At 35.3% G+C, this 23,902-nt stretch overlaps 1 long non-coding RNA gene across 1 annotated transcript; it reads right to left on the bottom strand.

Moving 5' to 3' along the window:
- Positions 1-1,584: 1,584 nt before the first annotated feature.
- Positions 1,585-21,339, bottom strand: LOC124990174 (uncharacterized). Its single transcript, XR_007109714.1, has 3 exons — positions 21,099-21,339; positions 3,975-4,070; positions 1,585-2,046 (listed from the first exon to the last, which is right to left on the bottom strand). It is a non-coding gene; the product is annotated as an uncharacterized LOC124990174 (long non-coding RNA).
- Positions 21,340-23,902: the final 2,563 nt, after the last annotated feature.

Genomic DNA, 23,902 nt, shown 5'->3' with positions numbered 1-23,902 from the left:
TTGCCTGTGGAACCTCTTCCTGGTGACATGCAGAGCTCACAGAAGACATGCAATAGACATTCATTTGAGAACAGCTGTGAAGATTAGAGTTTTCAGAGACTAAAGAGTTGCAAAAGCTAAAGGAAGGAAGGTTTTCCAAAAGCAGGAAGAGAATAACATTCCCAATTTCTGCTGACACATCAGAAAGGATAATAACTGAAAAAACTCCATTGGAATTAACCATGTGAATCCTCACTCTTGTAGAACAAACCACTTCATGCTTGGAAACATGCCATTGCCTGGGTGGGCAGACTCATTGACTCTCCTCCACCTCGGATCTCTTACCACATTCCTTCCCACTACCTCCTCCTGCTGTTGCCTCCTCAGAAATATTACCTTCCATTCAAGCCCCACTTCGAATTCATCACCTCAATGAACCTTTCCACTTTGTATTTTGATTCACAATGATCATCTCTTTTAATAATTGTGATCTTTATGCTTGCTTTTTTTTCCCTATAAAAAGGTTTGCTCTTTTAGGGACAGGTGAATAGTTTATTCATCTTTGCTTTCACAAGCAAAGTACAAGGGAAATAAATATGTGTTTAGTTGTATTTTTCAAATTTCCTATTACTCATGAGATGCTTTTCAATGGATTTTTCATTATACCATTTCTCTTTTTGTGTGCACTTCTGAAAGAGGCTGACAAGATGTTTCCGAGTGAGCTTTGCCAGGTGTCGGCACGTTCGTGGAGTCACCATGGATACAAGTTCTGCTCTTCAATTTAGTAAGTCAAGAATCTTAATCTCACCAGTTAATCTAGTGGCAGCAAGGTTCTAGAAAGTAGCACAATAACCACATTGACCAAAAAGACATATGTACATCCATGCATGCATACTGTGAAGATAATATACATTCATATGTTAGATGTTCCAAATCAAGTAGTTGTCTGAATGACTGTGTAAGAGAAAAAGAGAAACGCATTAACATATTCAACTTTTCTCTCATTTGATATTTTAAAAAGGGGAAAGGAAGATGGAATCTGTAGATATAGTCAGACTGCAAGATAAAGCAGGAAGAACACAGTTTGTTCGAAATCAAACGGACAAGGAGATGCATTCCAAGGACAGATCTCATGAGCTTCTTTGTCTATGAACCAGTGATCATAAAGCCTACCAATTCAGGTTAGTATGAGAATTAAATGATTTAACCTATTTAAAAAGTTCCCTAGAATACTACCTGTAATAATATATGAGATATAATATAAATATTGATTCTCATTCTTTTCCTTTATTTCAATATATTACGTTATATGTCCTTTTGACCCAATTCTTCATTTTGATGAGGAAATAAATTCTTATTACCCTAGTCATCTTACATCCCAGTTGAACTATTACTTTATTTTTCAGCTTTCCTGCAATCATTTAAGTAACAGAATCCAGTAACAGAATCCATTTAAGTAACAAGAAAGCCAATATTTTCAAATGTAAGTATATGGACAATGAACCCTACCCAACACCAAGCCTAAATTGTCAAAGCGTGTTAGAATATCTAGAAGTTAACTTTGACTAGGTAAACTGTGAGCAAGTAAATATTCTAGTTCCCTTCTAAACAAGAAAGGAAGAATTTGGGAACATGTCAGTTTATATGTGTTAGCACAAACTCAGGCTCTGAGCCTTGCTAACCACTCTGATATCTAATTTTGTGTCAATTTGATGGAGCCACAGGGACCAGATATTGGGACAACCATTATTTCTATGTTTCCTTGAGGGTGTTTCTGGATGAGATTGAGTTGTAGAGTGAATAAAGAGGATTGTCCTCCCAAGTGTGGGTAAATGTCTTCTAATCAGTTGAAGGCCTGAGTAAAACAAAAGGACTGACATATGTTTGAATAAGAAGGAAGTTTTGATTGACTGTTAGGTTGACCAAAGTTCTTTCCTACCTTTGGACTTGAACTGAAATACCAACTCTTCAGGGGTCTTGAGCTGCCAGCCTGCAGTCTGGAACTACACCATCATTCATCCTGGGTCTTCAACTTGTGGCCAATTTCAGATTTTAGGACTAGTTAGCCTCAAAATAAAAAAAAAAAAAAAAAGTGTGAACCAATACCACATATGCATATATTACCTTTCTCTCTCCCTCTCTCTCTCTCTCTCTCTCTCTCTCTCTCTCTCTTTCTTCCTCTATTGATTCTGCTTCTCTGAAAAACTCTGAATAACACAGAAAAATTGAGAAAATGAAAGAGCTTAGAAAGCGTCCTCAAAAGCATAACTGTTGATCAGGCTCATTACAGATTATCTTTGATATTTGCCATCTCAGTCAATGCTTCCTCCTGTCTTGATTATTGTAGCATGCTAAAAGCATACATTTACTAGAAATATTTAGAAGCCTCAGCTGGTCTTTGAATATGTTCCAATGTACATGGATAAACAAATTTCTCTGTTGTTTCTACAGCAACATCTATTGCAAATGTTTCTTGCTCCTTGACATATTCAGTAGTGACATGACTTTTTTTTATATTTGCAGCATTACATTTGTAAGGAAATGTTTAATCTATCTCAAACGTGCTTATTAAAGACACTGTAGAAGCTAAAGCATGCATTTTTAAATTCAAGTGATTTAAAAAATGTCTCCCCACACATTCTCTCTTTCTTTCTCTGCCTACATGGGCAACCACAAACATTTGTACTGTCCAGAAATGTTTAAATGAGAAAACGAGCATCATATTTTATTTGAAAGTAAAATGTACTAATCATATTTCATTGAAAACAGTTTGGATTTTAGCCTGCTATTGCCAAAATCTGCAACACCAGACCTTTACTCCAGTACTTTATTTGCTATGTAAAAATTGTTGTGTTAAAAAAAATAAGATGTTATCTATGGTCCATTTTGCATGAGCATTTGAAATTTTAGCTAACAGATGAGTCACAGTGTAATTTTAATGTAAAAATGCTTCATAGGCAACACAGATCTGAAAAAAATAAAAATTCAACGTAATTTTTTTTCAGTCAATTGTATCTAATACAATTTCTGGCATGAATTTTCTTCTACCTATTAAACTGAACTAGATAAATAACAAAGTTAGAAACTTTTTTCTCTTTCCTTTTTGTCTAAAGGTAAACAAGTAAAATTCTTTCCTTTTTTTAATAGATAATTCTCACAAAAGGGTAAAATTTTGATTGCCATACAGATAAATAAAAATGAACAGGTGTTAAAAATGTTATTTAACTCATAATCAATAAGAGGAATAGGCAGACGTTAAAAATGGTTCAAACAAGAATCCAAAAGGGTGACACATTTATAGATCAAGAATATTGAAGTAAATGTGCAGATGGATACAAAACTTTTTTTTTTTTTTCCCACAAGAAGAGGAAGAGAGAGTGGAATTAACAGAGCCTGTCCTCAAATTGGAAAGAATTTTGTCTACAGGCAAAATATTTTTGCACTGTAATTAGTTATTCACAATTTACTTAGTTGTGAAACAGCTTCCATTGATTTAGAATCAGATGACTTAAACAGGTATCCTCTAGACAATCTCATTTTACACTGAAGCACAAATTTTTCTTTACATTAAAAAAATGTAAACCTTCTTCTGCTCCCTACAGCTATCAGTAAGGAAAAATGTCAGCATTTACATGTGTTTGGGTGAAGGGGACATTTGCTAACCAAACATCCCATAAAATTTCAGAGGTCACTTGAAGTGTCACTCCTCCACCCCAGCCAGGAGCAAATAGCTCTTCAAGAACCTAGATTCATCTAAAATTAAAATGTCCAGCAGTTCACATTCTGTGTGGTTGGACTCAGTGGAGTGGGCAGGGGTAACTAATGGGAGCTGACTTGCTGGTCCCTGCCCTGCATGAACTCACCCTATATCTAAAGAATAAAATTAATGTGGACTTCTTATTTAGTGCAATCATGTTTATGCAGAACTCTACTATTTCTACCTCCCAGAAATCCATTTTCTTAATTGTGTTGAAATTTATATAGCAAAAATTTACCTTTGAGTCATTTTTAAGCAGGCAATCCAGTGGCATTAAGTTGATTAATTATTGTGTAACAATCATCCAGTCATCTATTTTTCAATTCTAATGTTTCTGAATCATTTCCAAGAAGAAGGTGGAATGAGGTAGAAATAGAAAGAAAACATTCATACATTTAACGTAAAGTTTCTCCTTGTTTGTATGTTTCTTCAAAAACACCCATCTATTGTTAATGTATTGTTAATGTATTATCATCTCTGTAATTTCAAATGTTATTACAATTGCCTAAAAAACTGGTCTGAAATTTTAAAAACTTATAACAGATCTTGAATCCGAAAATTGCTTGCATGTAAAAAGTCTGTTTCTACTAGGGCACTTTTCAAAATATCTCCAAAAGGTCTTTTGCCTACTAATACAAAAGGATAAACACATTGCTAAACAATACTACATAATTAAAAGACTCAGATTCCCTAACAAAAAGCACATGTGTGGACATCTTGAGTCATAATAACATTTCTGACATTTATCAAATAAGTCACCATGCCATCATGTTAGTGGGATTTTCCACTTATGATTTCTTCAACAGAGATAAGTCATTTCACTTATTCCCAGAACCATTTTCCAACTTGACTATTTCCTGGTTTTATCTCATTACTCCAGAATCTATCTCTAATCAGGGTCATACCATTCATTGAAAACAACAATAACAATCACTAGCACTTACGATACACTGAAGATTCAGTGACATAGCACGAACTTGTAAATGAGAAAATAAGTCTTTAATCAAACAGTTGGTCCAGTCCCAAGCAATTAAGTGGTTGACTTTAATTACTAGATTCTTATTTCATTTTCTTGCTTAGACTTTTAGTAAATATTGCACTAACTATATTCTAGAGTCCAAGTACAAGAAAAGAAGATTCCAGGTCTTCAATGGCACAGTTGGGTGTAGTTAACTATTGAAACTTGACTGGAAAAAAAAGTAATTTGAGGAGTTCATAAGCAATTTTTAACCTTTGATGGAATAACTTTAAAAGTGTTTTTTTACTTTTTTCTAGAAAGTGACTATTTGGTGATATCCAGTAGCTAAAGAATAATTGAGCAACTCTCTGTTCATTGTTTTTACATCCTGGTCCTTGATGAGCTGATTTAAAATCAAATGCTTCAAATTCACTTATACCTGGAAATCATGTGTCTACTTAGTAAATATTATCTACTGAGACATGGATTTAGGTCAACCTACATCTGAAGATCATTATTTATTCTTGAGACACCTATGTGCTTTTGTCCAAGAATTTCCTGAAAGGATATTTTGGTCTAAATCAATAACCACATAGATATGCAAAACTGGTCTTCTATTCATATCAGAATGAAATTTATAACAAGGAACTGGAATGGATTAGGAAGAAAGGTTATCCAGGGTCAGTGGTTTTTGTCTTAGATGGTGCATGAAAGGCATAATAACTGGATTTTGAATGCTTAATGTGGGCTGTAGTGTTTGAAAATTTCTGAATGTTGAGAGCACACTCCTTGGAAGGAAAAGGAAAAATCTACTTTCAGTCAACCAAGGCATGGAACTTGGAACTGAATATGTTTACTGTTCTTTCTTGGTCCAAAGGTGACTGAACTGAAGTGTAGGATTGCTGCACATTGGTGGAAGATGACCCTCACTTTGTGGAAACCAGTCAGGAACAGGTCTGGATTTTGCAAATAAGGATTGTCCCATGGATTCCTAGACTCATTATAGGAGGTAGTACTTTCCATCAGATTCATTCAAGCTATTCCCAAACCTTCAGTAAAACCTGGCTAAATTTCACAGCATAATTTTTGTTATACCATGGGGAATAAGGAACACACTGCTTTCTCCATGAGGTTGGAATGGGAATATTTTGTAGAAGTACCATGAGATTTCATGTAGAGAGATTAATCATAGATTTTTATATAATTCTTTCATTTTGCATATCTCATCACTAATTATTTGCTAATTTTTTCCATTTGCTTAAATGTTCATTTTATTTCTTCCCTGAGCTCATAGTCTATAAGATGCTTAAAGAGGGAAGGGTATCTGGTTTTCTGTTGAACACCCATGGCCTAACACAGTGACCAGTACGCAAGATCTGCTCAAAAAAGTATTCCTTGAATGAGTAAAGAAATGTTATTGATAGCAGAAGCAGTAGTAAGATGACAAGATGAGAAAACAATGAAAGAAAGAGGAGAAATATCAATTTAAAACCAAGTTTGCTTAATTTTGGAATTAAGATGGGGAAATGCTTGTAGGAATTCTGAGTACTATAAGCCAGAAAAGTCATATTTCAGAATAAGTTTGCACCCAATTGCAAAGAAGGACATGATCCCAATGAATAAATTTAAAATGGTGGTGGAATTCCAATTTAAAAGGTTTTTGTTATGATTACATCCATGAAATGGGACAGTTCACTGTGCTAGTAAAATGCATGTATGTGAGCCTAATAAATTTCTCAGTCCTCATATTTTACACTTATTTTAAGTCAAGGACCATGCTGATAATCATTATTAGTGGCAGTATGAGCTAGATGGTTTAAGATAAACCATGTGTTTTTATTTTTAAAGGAAAAAAAGAATATCTCACAAGGTTTCTACTACAAGAATGATATATAACTAAAATTCATTATGAGATTATCTTATAGCAATTTCTTTACTTTAAAGCAAATCAGAAATATCTTGATTTTGTCAAAATAAAAGAACCAAGGCATATTCTGCTGGGCTCAGGGGTGCATACCTGTAATCCCAGCAGCTTGGGAGGCTGAGGCAGAAGGATCACAAGTTCAAAGCCAGCCTCAGCAAAAGTGAGGCGCTAAGCTACTCCGTGAGACCCTGTCTCTAAGTAAAATACAAAATAGGACTGGGGATGTGGCTCAGTGGTTGAGAGACCCCTGAATTCAATCCCCTGGCACCCCCTCCCCCAAATTAAAATAGTTATATTTCACAGTTCAGTGAGAAGCCCCCTTGATATTTTTATTAATGATAGTGTCAGGCAAGAAAAATTGATCATGAGTCTAGAGCAGGGCTACTTCATAGGCCAGTAAGTCATCCCCTACTCAAACTAAGATTATAAATTCTACATTGATTGCTTGGCTACGATAGGCACTTATTAAGAGAATATCAATTTGGAATAGCAAGTTTTTGCATTGTTTCTTCTGTTTCTTTCAAAATCTAGCAGTATTCTGAGTATTTATATTACAGTTTTAGTTGTTTATGTCTGAAAAGAAATATAGAGAAATTCATTTTAAAGTTACAAAAATATGAATAAAAAGATTAGATCTTATCTATCCAATCTCCAAGCAGTTTCAGAGAGAAAAACTATGGGCATGTCTCCTGAGTCTATAATTCATCTTTGCTATTGGAGGCTGTCTTGTAAACCAAACTGAATGCATGAGCTTCTGCTTCTTCAAATTCTGACACGTCAGAGTTCCACTGCAAACAGCACCTTTATTATCTTCATTTTAACTGGATTTTTCTTTCCTCTTTTGTTATGTCTATTTGTTATCTCTCCAGTAATCAATCATGCCTTCCATGCTTCATAAGCTAAATCAAGAAATATGATTTGGTAGATTACACAAATGGATTGTTTTACGTAAGGGAGGAAGCAGAAATTTGCCACCACCCCTACCCCTCCAATCCCTTAATAGATTTTTCAGAAATTCATCAACAAAAAAGCATCTATCCTCTGTAGCTTAATCTTCTTAAAGGTACCATCAACATTCTCCATAATTACCATATTCTAGTTCACTTGTTTGATTGCCTTTTGTGCTCTTTGAGGAAGAACAATACAGCCTGTTTTCTCTTAGTGCTTTCTGGGAGCAATTTTGTATCTTTAGACCAGGCTCCCAAATATCTCCTGGAATACAAAGGGCTCTATTCTTCTACTCTGTGTGAAAGAATCATACAAATAACCATCCATACTCATCACTGATTGTGAGGAATAAATAGCCCCCTTATAATATCAAAGACATCATTTAAAATTGAGCACATCAATCATTTAAAAATCTATTATCATGCTTTGAATGTTTGAATTGGAAAATTTAAGCATTAATATTACAAAATATTAATATAGTATGCAAAGTGAATGATTCCACCTTTAAATGTTAATTTTTGAGTCTAAAAGTTTCCTGAAGTCTTTATATATTTTCCTGAAATTTTTAATTGTGAAAGAATTTATGGTTTTGAAACTGAACTTTAAATGGAAAACTCAATAAATTCCTGATATCTTTTCAGAATTTGTAACATTGTTGAAGTAACTGATGAACTATGCCCTGAAGAGATGATTAGTCAGACATAGTTTTATGCACTCTTAAACTTCTTTCCTAAATTACCAGCATAGTGACAATATTACTGTACATTATCATGCATCTTTCTATATTCCATATATTACTTATATTTAAAAGGTGCTAAGTTTGATCATAATACTTTTCCATTTAATTATTCAAATCAGTCAGTTTGGATTGATAGTTCTCTTAGATGAAATCTCGGATTTGAATAATGAAGCAAATCTTACAGTAAATATTGTGTTTAACTATTAATTAGAATATTAATTAGAGCCATTTATAGCACTTGTTTGTTTCTTATTATCTATAGCTGTGAAAGTTTAACAAAAGTGCTTTTATTTCTCAGTGTCTGTGCTGAAAACCCAGCAGAACTTGCTGATTAAACTTCACCTATACTTTCTTCCTTTTTTTTTTTTTTTTGTACCAGGAAATGAACCCCAGGGATTTAACCACCAAGCCATATCCCCAGCCCTTTTTTATTTTTTATTTTGAGACAGGGTCATCCTAAGTTGCTTAGGGTCTCGCAAAATTGCTGAGGCTGGCTTTGAACTTGTGATCCTCCTGCCTCAACCTCTCCAGCTTCTGGGATTAAAGGAGTGTACCACCACACCCAGTCACCTGTTCTTTCTCTTAGGAGGAAATAGAATGAAAATAACATTTGCAAATAAGAGATGTGCCGAAACTATGCATCAGTGGAAAACTATGCATCTTTTACAGTATATATTTCGAGGTTATCCGATTTTAGCCTTCAGCTATTTTGCAGCTCTATAAATTATAGGTACGTGATAACCATATTCTGTCTCCACAGGAAGTGATTTAACTGACATCTTCCAACCTGTGTGTTCATTTCCTGTTTGTCTCAATAATATATATATATATATATATATATTTTCTATTTTAACTTTTACTTTGAATCAGTTGTAACATATAGCTTGTTCCCTCCTACCATAAGTAAAATAAACTCTTTAACATGTGTTCACTTTTTTATTTATATGAAAGTCATGGTTTTACTTTTCTGAAAATTATCTTCTAACAGAATTTTCCAAACAAATTAGATTATCCAGAGCAGATGCTGAGACAAAGATTGAGGTATGAGAGATTTATTGGAGATTAATAGCTGTGAAAGAGAAAGAAAGGAAATGGAATTGGTCAAGAAACAAATGGGATTGCAAAGAAGGCTTGAGGCTGTCTCTGTCAACTAGTCCATTAGTCCCACACTGGTCATTTACTTCTCCGACCTGAATCTTTGCTAAATGTAGAATGCCCTCAGAAATCTGTGACCTCAGTCAAGGATCTTCCCGTAGGGCAGACCCTGCCTCCCATTTCTTTTTCCATGCATAGACTTAAACAAAACACACCTACATACAACCACCTATCTTCTGACCTGCACTTTTGGGGTATTTCACAAGACTGGGTGAACCAACCCTGGGCCAGCAGGATCCTCCTGGAAACTTTCTACACAGACCTGCTAGGCTAGCTTTAGCATGATTGCATTTGGATGTGACTGTGAAGTACATCAATATGGTCCACTCATCAAATCATCAAATCATCTCCTTAGCCAGATTCCAGAAATGCCTGTCACCAAATTAATTAGAAGAAGGAATTAAAAAAATGAAGTTTTAAAAATTCTACACTGGGCTCTTCCTCTTCCAGTCTCAACTGCTTCAGCAGCTACAGCTTATGGCCAAGACATGGCCAAGTCTGAGAACCATGCACAACCAATCCCGAAAATGGCAAAGAAATGTCATCAAGAAACCCCAATCACAAAGATATGAATTTCTTAAGGGGTTAGACCCCAAGTTCCTGAGAAATATGTTTTGCCAAGAAGCATAACAAGAACACAGGCAAACAATGCCAAGGCCATGATTGCATGTGCAGTGGTCATCAAGGACCCCTGTAAAGCCCAAGGAGGTTAAGCCCAAGATGCCAGAGGATGCCAGCCACAAGCTTGATGGCCTTGACTTGCTTGCCCACCCCAAGCTCAGGAAACACGTGCTTGCCCACATGGCCAGGGGTTGCTGCATCTACTGACCAAAGGCCAAAGCCCAAGTCCAAGCCAAGACCCAGTCTGCAACTCCAGCTCCAGCATTAGCTCTGGCTCCAGCTCCTTCTTCCAAAGATGCCCAGGTCCTCAAGGGTGCCCATATTCCTGTGAAGTCTCCATAGTAAAAGCCTCTGCTTGTGAAGGTGAAGACAGAAGGACTGGTATGTTCCTAGGGCCCCTGTCTACAGGTGATGGGTGTCCTCCAGTGCTGTGTGTACAAATAAATCCAGAGGCAGTAAAAAGAATTCTACATTTGCTAATATCACAAAAACAAATTATATTGGAACATTTAACAAGGGTCCTCCCTGAAGCTTGAAAGGACTTGTCCTGAAACTTAAGCACCATTTTCTTTAAAGCAAAATTATTTCCAAGTACAGTCAGCCTTCCATATCCATGGGTTCTGCATTCATGGATTCAACCAGCTGCAAATAGAAAATATTAGGGGAAAAAATGGATCTATGCTGAACAAATATTTTATTCTTGTTACTATTCCCTGAACAAGACACTATAACAATGATTTATATGGCATTTACACTGTATTGGCATTGTAAGTAGAGATAAAGTATATAGGAGGGTATTTGTAGGTTATATACAGATGCTACATAATTTCATATGAACGATTTGAGCATCCTCAGATTTTGTTGTCTGTGGGTGTCCTGAAACTGATCCACCATGGATACCAAGGGACAACTGTATATGTATAATTGCGGTATCATATGGAACCTAGAAGATAGGATGCCTACTCTTGCCAGAAGAGATACAAGGAAAACATTACTAAGAAAATATTTTCTTTTTCTGGGCAGAGAGAAAGCAGCAGGTAGAGAGAGAATATTGGACTTATAAAAACCAACAGGAAATGCTTCTAATGAGTGTAGCTTTAAAGATCTGGTTTGGTCAGACATTCTAAATTTAAGTGTTTATCTCTATCTTTGCTGTTTTCTGAAAACCAACTACATTTAGAAAACAGGAATGTAAATATTCTGAGAATAGACTATTTGATTAGATTATTACTTCCTGTATGAACTTTTGCCTGAAGAACACACTTGCTTTGCTTTCTAGTAAGGACAAAGCAAGTATTTAGGCTAGATTTTTTTTAAGGAGACATAACAAGCTATTGATAATATTCTGCTCAGAATATTGATCAAAGAAAACTGCCTTTTAGATTCCTCTCCCGTCAAGAATTCCTCTTCTATTCTTGCTTCCTTATTTCATGCCTTATACTCTTTCCTTTCTTTTTAGTACACACAATTAAATAAAAATGCTGATTCTCCTCCTTCCCAAACCATTGTTAATATACCCTCTGGTGAACCCCCTGTAATAAACTCTTCTATGCCCATTATAAATTCTTGCTATAACCCAGTGTTGGGGCACATGCCTGTGATCCCAGCAACTCAGGAGGTCAAGGCAGAAGGATCTCAAGTTTAAGGCCAGCCTCAACAACTTAGCAAGGCCCTTTCTCAAAATTTAAAAGTAAATAAATAAATAAATAAGAGAGCTGGGTATGCAACTCAGTTGGAGAATGCACTGTCACCTATAGTTTAATCCCCAGTACCAAAAATAATTTTATATGTATATATAAAAGATACATATATATATTATATATATATATATAATATATATATATATCTTGCTGTTACAGGTCTCCCTTGATTGAGATCTTTTAATATTAAGAGAGATTATTGCTTTAGCTCCTAAACCTAGGGTAAGCATACAGTTTATCATCCTAATGGGAAATTTTCAAAGAGTAAAATAGGAAACTGTATGTACCATAACACTGGGATCACAGGCATAAACTTGAACCATCTCAGGCAAACCTGGATGTGAGTCACTCTACCTCAACCCCAAACATTGTGGAACTAGGCTGCTTAACAACATAAGGTAGAGTCCTTAAATCTCCACTGTCCCTTCAAAAATATTTTGTAAGTCTTATCTGATGATTCATCACCCAGATGACTGCATTCCCAGCCTAGAAGAGGGGTCAGTGATTTTCAGGCCTAATCTAGCAATTTGCTTTTTTTTTTTTTTATAAATACACTTGCATTGTAATATAACCATGCTCTTCATGTTCATGTCATGTGGCTGCTTTTAATTACATTGATAGAGTTGAACAGTTGCAACAGAGGAGGCTGGTTCTTAATGCCTAAAGAATTTACAATCTATCCATGAACAGAAAATTTTGCTGATGCCTGGACTTCAAGAACGCTTCATGAAGTCTGGGGATGTGTGTGTCTACAGGTCTTATTCACCCTGAGTATATAAATAATATGCAAGCACAAGGTAGATAGATGCACAATAGTTGTTTTATAGATGAATCAAAATATAAGATAAGTAAAAAATCACTAACAGAACACAGCATTTTGCCTGAATAGGCCAATCAATGAAATAGAAAACGCAGACTGTCCCTAATAGTTGTCACTATTTAATGTGTAAGTGTGTACACACATATTTTTCATCAGATCTTTTGTGTAAAGAAAGAAAAATCTTTCTCCTTAGGTCAGACTCTTCAAACACCCACCACCACATTGATATTCTTTTTCTTTCTCTGCACTGCAGAAGTGACTCTGCGCCTGCTTTGGGTTGTACAACTCTCTGTCCTACACTCTGGGGTTCTCACTCCATCACCCCTCCCCCTTTTTTGGTACTGGGAATTGAATCCAAAGGCACTTTACCAAATGAGCCACATCCCTAACCCTTTTTAATTTTAATTTTGAGACAGAGTCTCACTAAGTTGCAGAGTCTGGCCTCAAACTTGTGACCCTCTTGCCTCAGTCTCCCAAGTTGCTGGAATTATAGATGTGCGCCATGAGGCCCGGCTTCCTCTCACTCCAGCCCCTTCAGTCTCGTTCTGTCTTCTCCCTCCAGCATCTTCAGTTTCTAGACCATCTTTCAGTTCCTCAAGAAGCAGTGGTTACAAATGAGGGCTCTTCAGTCAGACTGCCTGCGATCGAAGCCTGGCTCTCACTCTTTCCAGGTGGCTCGATCTTGGGCAAGATTTTTAACCTTTCTGTGCTTCATTTGGCTTGTCTTAAAAAGTTTATTTTGAAAAGCAAACAAAACAATTCATGTAAAGTGCAAGCACAATGTGTAATGCATGATAAATCCTTGATTTAAAAAATTAAACATAAAATAAATGAAATTATATTCAAGGCTATCTTACCTTTAAAAAAAATTCGAAAGTTCCATGATTCTAAATCCCATTTCATACACCATTCCCTTCTCAGTCAAGAGTAGTTCTAATATATTCAATTCCTTTATTTTCCCCTCCACCACTTCAATGAACTGCTTTTCTCACCAGGGTCTCTGATGACCCAATTTCTAACACCAAGGAAAATATTTCAATGTACATTTCTTGAATGCAGTGTTGTATGTTCCCTGTTAACTACTATGCTCTCTTAAAACTCTTCTGTCTCTTTCTATCTGTGAAAATAACTTTTTTCCTGATGGTGCTCCTGCTTCTGATCCCCTTCTTGCTTTTTTGCTTCTGTTAAAAGATTGTTAATCTCCAAATCTCTGTGTGGGTCCTCTTCTCCTACCATTCCATTCCATCTCACTGGAGTCTTAGAAGAATGCCTCTAGGCATATATCTACATCCAAAGTTGTATCTCTTGGTCTCTGGAGTTGCCTTTACAAGTGCCTTCTGTATATATCTAACTGGACAAGTCACAGGTATCTCACATTCCTTGTTTCCAAAAGTGTACCCTTCACTTTCGCCTCCACCCAACATTGCATACTTTAACCCATAGTCCCACCATCTACCTAAGGAGTCAGCCCAGAAATCTGGTGGTCCTACTTTCCCTTTGTAATTCCAAAGGAATTGCATATCCAAGGAAAAGCGTGTATTTGGAAGCCAAGCACACTGGTTTAATTCCAGCTCTTGCACTACTTAATTGACTATCTTTGGTATGTCAAAAACATTCTTTGGCTTTCAAGTTCTTCTTCTGCAAAAATGAGGCAGTGATACTACATCCTCAGATTTGTGGGGGAGATCAAATGGAAGCATATAGCAAAGTACCTACCATGAACCACATAGTGGATTTTTTAAAAATACTAGTTGTCCTTCCTCTCTCTTCATTGTCCATATATCCAATTCATCATTTCCTCAGTGTTCTTCCTATGTGGTTTTGAAATCCACTCCTTGTCTATTTCTATTGCCACTACTTTACATTAGTCCTTCATTGCTGCTGATTTGAATCAGCAACATCCTCAAAGGAAACATCCTTTGAATCAGAAACTTAGATTTTCATTCCAAACATCTTCCACCCACCCCTTGCCACTGGAATGTGTCTTGGAACATTACATCATGCTCCTACTTTAAAATCCAAAAATCCCAAAAACCTCAAAAAAAAATTAAATCCAAACTTCTTATACAAATGGACATATTTAGATTGGGGTCTCTGCCTCTTTCTTCTGTATCACCCTTGACACGGGCCCCCTCCCAATCTACATCCCCACTTTCCATTTTTACATAACTCATTTTTCTGAAACACACTTTTCCCAACTCTAACTAAAGCTATTTATCCTACAAAGCATTATTGTCATGAAATTGGGGTCACCATCGCCTAGGGTAGAGGATATTCAGCTGAGGTAGGGGGACTTTTCCAAATATCTGTCATGTCCCTTTTGCCCTTGAAGATTCTGATCCATTGCTTTTCAGATGACACATCATCCCACACTTCAATTGCAACGAAACCACTGCCATTTTGAAGTACTATCAACTTTAAAAAGGAAATTTATTAAAATTTAGATTTATTAAAATTTAGGAATATTTATCACAAGTTCTATCAAATTTAATTGAAATTATCATAAATCCTGACTTAATAAATTCTAAAAGATATTGTGAATTTTCACTGAGTCATAATTTCCTGCAATCATAATCAAGATCTCCAGGGAATAGGAATTAAAAACTACTGCCCAAATTTCTAGATCTTCTGTAGATGAAATGAATACCTACAAGAAACGAAGAAAAAGTAAAGTTTATTGAGTTCATGACAAAAAAAGTATTCATTTTATTTGTAAATTTTGTGTTCTTTCCATGGGCCTTTTTTAGAAGAAATCAGCAAGAAGTCTGTGGTGCCTGAAGGAAGACCATTCCTCTGCAGTTTGTCATTGACAGCAAATGGCCTTTGACACAGGTCAAAGGATTCCCTGTAATCTGGGCAGCAGTGCTTCGCTGTCAGGATGGATGAAGGCTTGCAAAGGCAGAGGTCAAAAGCTAGATTGCATGAGGAGCAGGACTCTACTCTGCAGAAATCTGTGCCTCCTTTGGGTACAAGAAAAGTGGCAGACCAGAAGTAAGACTTTCTGCCCCAGACACTCACAGTCTGGCCACCACTCTCTGCCTTGAAAACATTAAGACTAAATCCATTAATCCTCTTCTAAAAGTTAATATTAACCCCCAGAAGCAACAAATATTTCTGGAATATATATTGGTCCTCCTGCATAATACCTTTTCGGGTGCCATACCTCACTGATTCCATCTTCTCTCACTGCAACACTGGAAGTTATGGTAGGTCTTCAGCAAATTCTTCTGTGACATCTTGCTTTAATGAAAATAGCTTTCCCCGAAGTCCTTTATTGTATGCTCAAATGATGGCCATTCGTGTTCCACTTTTGTCTTACAAGTGGCCCTAGAAAAGCATTAGGATTTCTTCGGTTTTTCTTTGCTTCTTGCAACCAATTCTCCTTTCCTCTTCTCTAAAAGCCTTTGGCTTTCAAATTTGTGTCATCAATTTGTATCTCCCATTATTTCTCTTTGGCGCAGTCATGTATAACTCCACAAGCCATTATTCACCCTCTTCCTTGAATAAGGATCATCGGGTTTCTAATCACTATAATGCCCTCAGCACTACCCGTGCAAATTTTTTCACCATTGCAATATTCATATAGATGATCCTATTAGTCCCATGGGCATATGATTGCTAGACCTCTCTGCCAGAGGTCTCTGTTTGTACCCTCTTCAGCAACTCACTATCATGACCTTGTCAAAACCAGATAACTACATCTTGATAGTCTTTACCTTTCTTTCCAGTACCACTCCAAGTAATTGTTTCTGATGCCTGAAATTCAAAATTTATTTGCTCTCGCTGACATTTATAATGTATTACATACCCTCCTGTCAACCTCCTATCTCTCCCCTCTTTTACCTAAGTCATAAGTCCATCATTATAACCACTTCTTATGTCCATCATTATAAAACTTCCTTGTCTACATTCTCAACTCCCTGTCCCTTTCCTATTTATCTTATTTACTTGGCTAATTTATCACTCCAGTTAAAACCTAAATATCTGCCTACTCCTTGCATGTAATTCCATAGCTGAGCACAGCAAAAGAAAAACTCACGGACATCCATACTTATCTCACTTTCAGGATGACCTAACCCAAGTCATCCTTGATGCTGCTGCCTTCCATCTTGTAAATCCATCTACCGTTTATTCTCTTACCTAGACTTTGTTTCTGCTGTTCTCAACCTTTTGACAATTCATTCTCCATCTTTACTGTGACCTAATGATTTGACTTCCTACTCTAGTAAGAAAACAGAAGCAATTTGAAAAGATTGAGCCTATACTCACAACACTCATATATGCACCTATCTGAATCTTTTGCATTTGTTTCTGTTATGATGGGTGAATTGTCCATTCTGACACTAAGGGCCAGTTTTAATTGTCTATCAGATGCTATTTCTCTGACACCTTGCAGGATATTGCTCCAGCAATTAATTTATCTCTCTGTCTCTTGAATCATGCCTTTTTTTCTGTCTCTTCTGGGTCATTTTCTTCAGCATATAACAATATAGAATCATCTTTGAAAAAAACCCCTTTCATATCCTCATTACCTCCTCCTACTGATCTCATTTCATTTGTTCCTTCTATACTAAATTCCTTGAATGAGGTGTCTATACACCCACTTTTCCTCCTCTCATACTCTCTTGAATCTTTTAATCAACTTTTCACCCTCTGTGCTTCACAAAATATGCTTCTATTAAATTAGTCACATTGCAATATTCAGTCTGTATTCTTAATCATTTTTTTCTTACTTGACCTAACAACTTCATTGTAACCATTAGGTGATTTTTTTTCTTCTCTTGAAAGAATTTTTTTTTCTCTTGATAACCCAAACATTACACACTCTGTTTCTTCCACCTCTCTGAATACTGTTAGTCTCTCCTATTCCTCCATTTTCTGATCTCTAAATATGGAAAAAGAGATTCATCATTTGGGATCATCTCCTTATGTCAATACTTAGTCATTAGGGAATTTCATTCATGGTATGATATACCACCCATATGCTGAGGATCCCCACATTTATATGTCTATCTTGGGCCTCTCTTCCAAGATCCAGATTCATACAACCATCTGCCTTTTTTATATATTTATTTGGATGTCTAATAGTCACCTTAAGGTTAAATGTTCAAAATCAAAGTCCTAATATCTTTCCACTACCACCATCAAAACAAAACTATTCTTCCTGTTTTTCTCGTCTCAAACAATGGGAGGCATATTTGAAGTGGCATCTGCAATGTTACTGTATTTACATATTAAAGCTATAGCTATTCCATTTATTAAGCTAGTCCATTATATTTTTATGTGTTACATTAATAGTATATAATTTTCCTTATAGAGCTTGAACACAAAGAATCCCTCTCTTAGTTTGTACTCTTTATGGAATTAAAAAAATGCCTTTATGTTAATGTGCTAATTAATTAGAAGGCTCTAAAGGTGGGTTACCACCAGGAAGCCTGAGGAGGCATGTGAAGAATGTCACCAACACCTACTGTATTAGCAAATTTCATGGCTTATGTCTTCTCTCAACAAAAATGCCATCTATGCTTCAATATTTTAGAGTGTTATTTAATTAGAAGAAAACAGTCATTTAGAAATGCTGCCTGTTTGTTGTCTTTTAAAATGATTATCAACTTAATAATGTGGCTTATAATTGTGGAATAATCTGAAAATACATAGGCATTCTGGACCATTAGCTAATCGTTTTATGAATATTTACAGCTAGAGTTTCTGAGTCATTTCCTAAATGATCTCCCAAATTAGAAACTACCTGATACTATATTTTATTTTAATTGTACCTTTCAATCTTCTTGATATTTAGAATTTGATGACTAAAGTGAATTACATGCCTTTTTAATGTCCAATCATAAGCAATATTTTTCCATATGCAGTTTGAATTCCTGCAGCAAGGATTTTTTTTTCCATTTCTCTTTCTACTACTTTTAGAAATCAATGAATAAAATAATATTTTTATGTGCATTAGTTGTGAGAGTTACACAGATTTACAAATAAAATATCATTGTTAGAAAACTTACTTTAACACTAAATTTTGTTGCAGACTACTAATGAGTTACTGAGTTGTAATGTTAACTACTCTAAAGGTACCTCAAGAATAAGCAAGTCTACCTAAATTATAGAGACCCCCAGACTGACTACAATCTGGTGTTAACTAAATGGGTAATTCCGACTTCTGGAATATATTAAAGGTAAAAGATTTACAACTTATTTTAAACAAATAATTGAGTTATTCTCTATAAAGAAACTATAAAATTACTATATTTAAATAAATTATAGTACTAAAGGAAAATTTATTATTGATATTTAAAAGGGATTGCAAAATAATTTAATAAAAAGTATCCCCTATTAGGCCTGAAGTTTTCAAATAAGAATTGCAATATCAAAAACTTTCTCCAAAAATGAATTTTAAATTTTGCCTTCCCAGGTTTTAAATGTAAATTTTATTTAAATAAAATGCACACACTATGTATAATATTTCTATTCAAATCATGTTATACATCTCAATGAATTTACACAAAGTATAACCAGCTCCCAGACCAAGAAAGAGAACATTAGAGAAACACTCCCCCTATTTATATAGTAAATGTAGAATTGGGTATGAATACGAATTTATTTAAATTAATAATTGTTCTGTGACACACTTCTGACTTCATGTCCATCATAATTATTTAAAATCATTTTTGGAGTTAGAGTACAGTGAGAGTGGGATCTAAGTGTCACAAGTAATGTTCATGAGTGAACAGAATGTTCTCAAGCACAAATTAAATCATTGTATTTTAAGTCGTTTCACATTATCTTTTATAGGCTAGATCAAGCAGATAAATCTTAAAGTAGTATCATTTTGACAGAAAACTTCAGTTGTTACTAATTAATTTTTATATATGAAAGAAAATATTTTATTTGCTTTTCTTAAACCCAATCTCCTAGTATATACCATATTTGGTCCTACTAAATAAAGGAAAAATAAGGTCAACATCTTTCTTCCAGTGACTAGTATTTAAGAAAATTCAAAACATGAATACATTGTGCTCCGGTTTACAGACTGTTAGGTTTAAAGAATATTTACACATATTATTATTACCAAGCAGTGATAAAATAGCTTACATTACTCTGTTCTGTTAGAGAACCAAAAAGGCAAATTTGTAGCTTCTAAAGGTGTCTCTTAATATAGTTCTTTGTTCTAAAGTAGTCTTTTGTTTGATGTTGCAAAAGTAATTTATCTATTTTAGTAGCAGTAGCTCATTAGCCCTATCTACATACAAAGATTTATATTAGAATAACTGTAAAATAGTAAGAAGAATAAAACTGTGAACTTTAGGTAAAGTACACAACTGAAAAATAAAAGATGATTTTTAGCTTTTGCAAAAAATTGATTCTGTAAAGCAGGAGATACTAGTAAATTTAACTAACAAGTGAACCAACTCTGGACAACCAATACCAGATTCAAACTGAAGAGCAAAGATAAATTAGAAAAACTTAGAAGGATGATTTTCGAAGACCACTAGGTGCCACTGTTTTGTGGAAAACTCATTAAATGACATAATTTATCTCTAATTTACATCCCTTTTATTTTTAGTCACATAATGAATTGGGAGGTTGCCATATTATAATTCTAAAGCACTTAGGATTACTGGAGGATTTTGTCTGAGATAGTTAAACCCACACAAAAATGAAAGTAATATGATTCTTTCCAGTAAAGATAGAGCATGGCTATATCAATGTGAATGTAAATTTTTGACAGTTAAATTCAATCCATTATTGATCTATAATCAAGGGATTTATGAGTTGAAAACTTCAGTGGTTTGAATGTATGTAATGTTATTGCTGTATAAAAATGTACAAAGTGGAATATTGCTTGGATCCAGAATACCTTTTTACCTACAATGATTGTTGTGGAAAGAGGATTAAGATCACATATAAGGTAGTATGAAAAAACTTCTTGAAAGCAAATCTTATTCCATCAATTAGCATTGACCCTAACTTGCATATAAGTGGATCCACTTATCAACCTATTGATATACAAATACAGGAGACTCTTTCTTACAAATAAGGAAAGTCTTAAAATCTTATTCATATTTTTCTCCAAAATAAACCTAAACAAAATCATTAGTATAATCTTTTAGTGTCAGGCAAAGTTGTTGCCCTGTTGCTCTAGTATTAAAATATTTTTTTCAGTACCTATGGAAATTTGATGGGAAGTTGTGAGTACATGGGATTTTATACTTTTCAGCCAAAACTAAATTCTAAATATTTACGACGTACTCCTTTGAACACACTAAGGGTTTTCCAAATCTAACCAAGTGTTTAAAGCAATTAATGTTGCTTAATAAGCTATCACATTATTAGACATGACACATAATAGGTTATCTTTTATTATTTTTAAGTATTTAAGGTAATGTGTTATATGGCACAGTGTATTCTGTTAGGTATCTATTGCTGCATAACATAATATCTCAAAATTTAGCAACTGAAAAATAATAAACATTTGTGATAATCTCACAGTTTCTGAAGGTCCATAATCCAGAAGTGGTTTATCTGGATGATTCTGATGCAAGTTTTTTTTCATTGTACTGCAGATAAACTGTTAGCCTGGGCTGCAGTCATCTCAAGATTCAATAGAATTGAAGGGTCCACATCCAAGTTCATTTATGTTGTTGAAAAGCTTCTATTTCATGTTGTGAAGAGATGTTAGTTTCCTACTGTATAGACTTCTCCTTAGGATTGCTTACAATATGCAAAGCCTGTGGGCCTGAGAATGAGTGGTGAGAGAGAGAGAGACAGAGAGAGAGAGAGAGAGAGAGAGAGGGAGAACCAAGACAGAATCCACAGTTGCTTTGTAACGCAGTTTCAGAAGTGGCATACCATACTTTCCATATTTTATTCATTAGAGGTGCACAGTATGTCCTGCCCACACTCAAGGGATGGTTTCTATGTGATAGCACAAATATCTTGGGTGTGGCAGTCTTCTTACAAACTGTCTACTGCATCAATGCCAAAGTCTAAGATATCTTCAGTTGCTCTTAAAATCACTAAGATTTTCAAAAATTTGTTTGCCTTATCAGTGTTCATCTGACTACCAGACAACTAATTTAATTTTTTAAAACATTTGTGCAATATTGTCATAGCACAAAAGTACTAATTTCACAGAGTATATAAAAAGAAACAGTGAAAGAATTTTGTCATTGTACCTACGTACCACCCAGGCACCCAGAAATAAATCCCCAAATTAGGAGAGAATAGTATGGCGACATTGTTTTCTGAAATCATTCAGCTCTCTTCATTATGTCTCTATATATTACATACCAACAATACATTCTTGGCAAAGTAATGGTCTATTGCAAACCTGTCTAAATATTTTTCTTTCATCTGAATAATATGAAAAATCCTGATAAACCATCTTAAACGTGAAGGTTTTAGTTTTATCTCTTGGTGAGAAGTCACATGTGAAGGAGATCTGGCTGTGTGATTTGTTGCCCCATGATTCATTCCATTGATGGACCAGTTTGCTCCTTCCCTGTGCCAAGTGTACACCTCCTCCATCTGTGACCTGGATTGAAGAGGATGATATTTCTTGAAAGTGCCAATTAAAACTTTCATATTTTATTAGTCTTTAGTGACTCATGTGATTTCCCAAGAGTCCAATAATCACTGAGTAACCTGATAAAATTATGACTGGCATATAATAGATATTCAATAAGTTGTGAAATGCCTGAACACGTAAACCTAAAGGCCAATTTGACCCTGCCTTTCCCTTTCTTTTAAAGATCTTTTAATGTTCTTTAAAAAAAAAAAAAACATCATCTAGGAGCCAGTCGTAGTGGTGCATGCCTGAAGGCCCAGCAACTCGGGAGGTTGAGGCAGAAGAATCTCAAGTTCTAGACTAGCTCGGGCAGCTTAGTGAGACTGTATCAAAATAAATAAATAAATAAATAAATGAACTGGGGATGTAGCTTGGTGTTAAAGCACCCCTGGGTTCAATCCCCAGTACTGCAGAGGAAAACAAAAATCTATAAGGCTGGAGATGCAGCTCATTGGTAGAGCACTTGTCTAGACCCTGCAAAACGCTGGGTTTGACCACCAGCATGGCAAAAACAAACAAACAAATAAATAAAAGCATCTCTATGATTTTAAGCTGTTTGGCAGTTACTATGGTTTTAAAATGTTATCAAACTGCATTTATTGATTATTCCAACAGCCTCTGCTGCACACAGTGTGATTGTGGTGAAGTTTTGTAGCCTCTGCGGGAGGGGGATAGGCTGGAAAGGACAGTTCGACCCTAGTAGATATCACAGATTCTTCTGGTAGTTATAAATGTCACAGAAACTAAGCCAGGCAAGGGCAAGGGGAGGTCAACACTGCTTCCCTGGCCCTTGCCTCCCTTATCTAAACTAGCACCTAACATTAACAAAGCCCAGTCAAGCTCAAACCAGAGCTGGGATGACAGAAGCAAGTTTGTGAATTATAACACTGGGAAGAGAAAGGATTCACAAAAATAGAAAAAGAAAAAAGAAAGGAGTGAAATGTAAATGGGGCTGTGATAATCATACAAGACAAAAAATTACATGAGGAGAGATTTCTTTCGTTAAGGAAGACTGCAGAATTTTTGTGTCCTTTCACAGTCCCTTGAAGACCTGATAGAAATCAATGGTATAGGTAAGGGGACCTGGAACACAAAGGTTTTAATTTGACTGGACCTTGGGTGGTGAACTGACAATATCAATTTTGAAAACAAACAAAAAAACAAACAATAAGCCACAGAAGAATTGTTTACCATTATCTTTTGAAATTGAAGAGAAAATCAGTTATCAATCTCAAGGATCAAGCTCATCCTTGAAAATATACACATACACATGCCAACACACACAATCCACATTCCTAATTATGCCCTTGTTAACTGTAGGATTATAAACAAGTTATATAACCCATTTTTAAGCTTCACTTTCTTCCTCCACAAAAGAGAGAGAGAGAGAGAGAGAGAGAAAGAGAGCATCTGCCTCACTTGGTTAGCCTACACATTGTATTAATTTGCTATTTCATTGGAAAACTGCATTGTTGTCAGGTTCTATCCCTGTTCATTTTCTTTAAGCTATTTTATAAAATTTTTTTTATTTTGTACATAACTGATAGACAAGTCAATTCTGCTATGTCTGACAGTGAGTGATGGAACTGACTTCCTCTCCTCTGTGGAAAACTAGCTTTGTTTCCAGTTGCAGTTGAGGTTTATCTCAACATTCCTTTATTCCATGAAAATCTGTGCTGTTTTGACTCTTTGAACCAGTTATGACATCAGTTGGGTACCTTCAT

Source organism: Sciurus carolinensis, chromosome 8 (assembly GCF_902686445.1).
Source record: "Sciurus carolinensis chromosome 8, mSciCar1.2, whole genome shotgun sequence".
NCBI classification, from domain to species: domain Eukaryota; kingdom Metazoa; phylum Chordata; class Mammalia; order Rodentia; family Sciuridae; genus Sciurus; species Sciurus carolinensis.
This window is presented reverse-complemented; position numbering and strand designations above follow the sequence as displayed.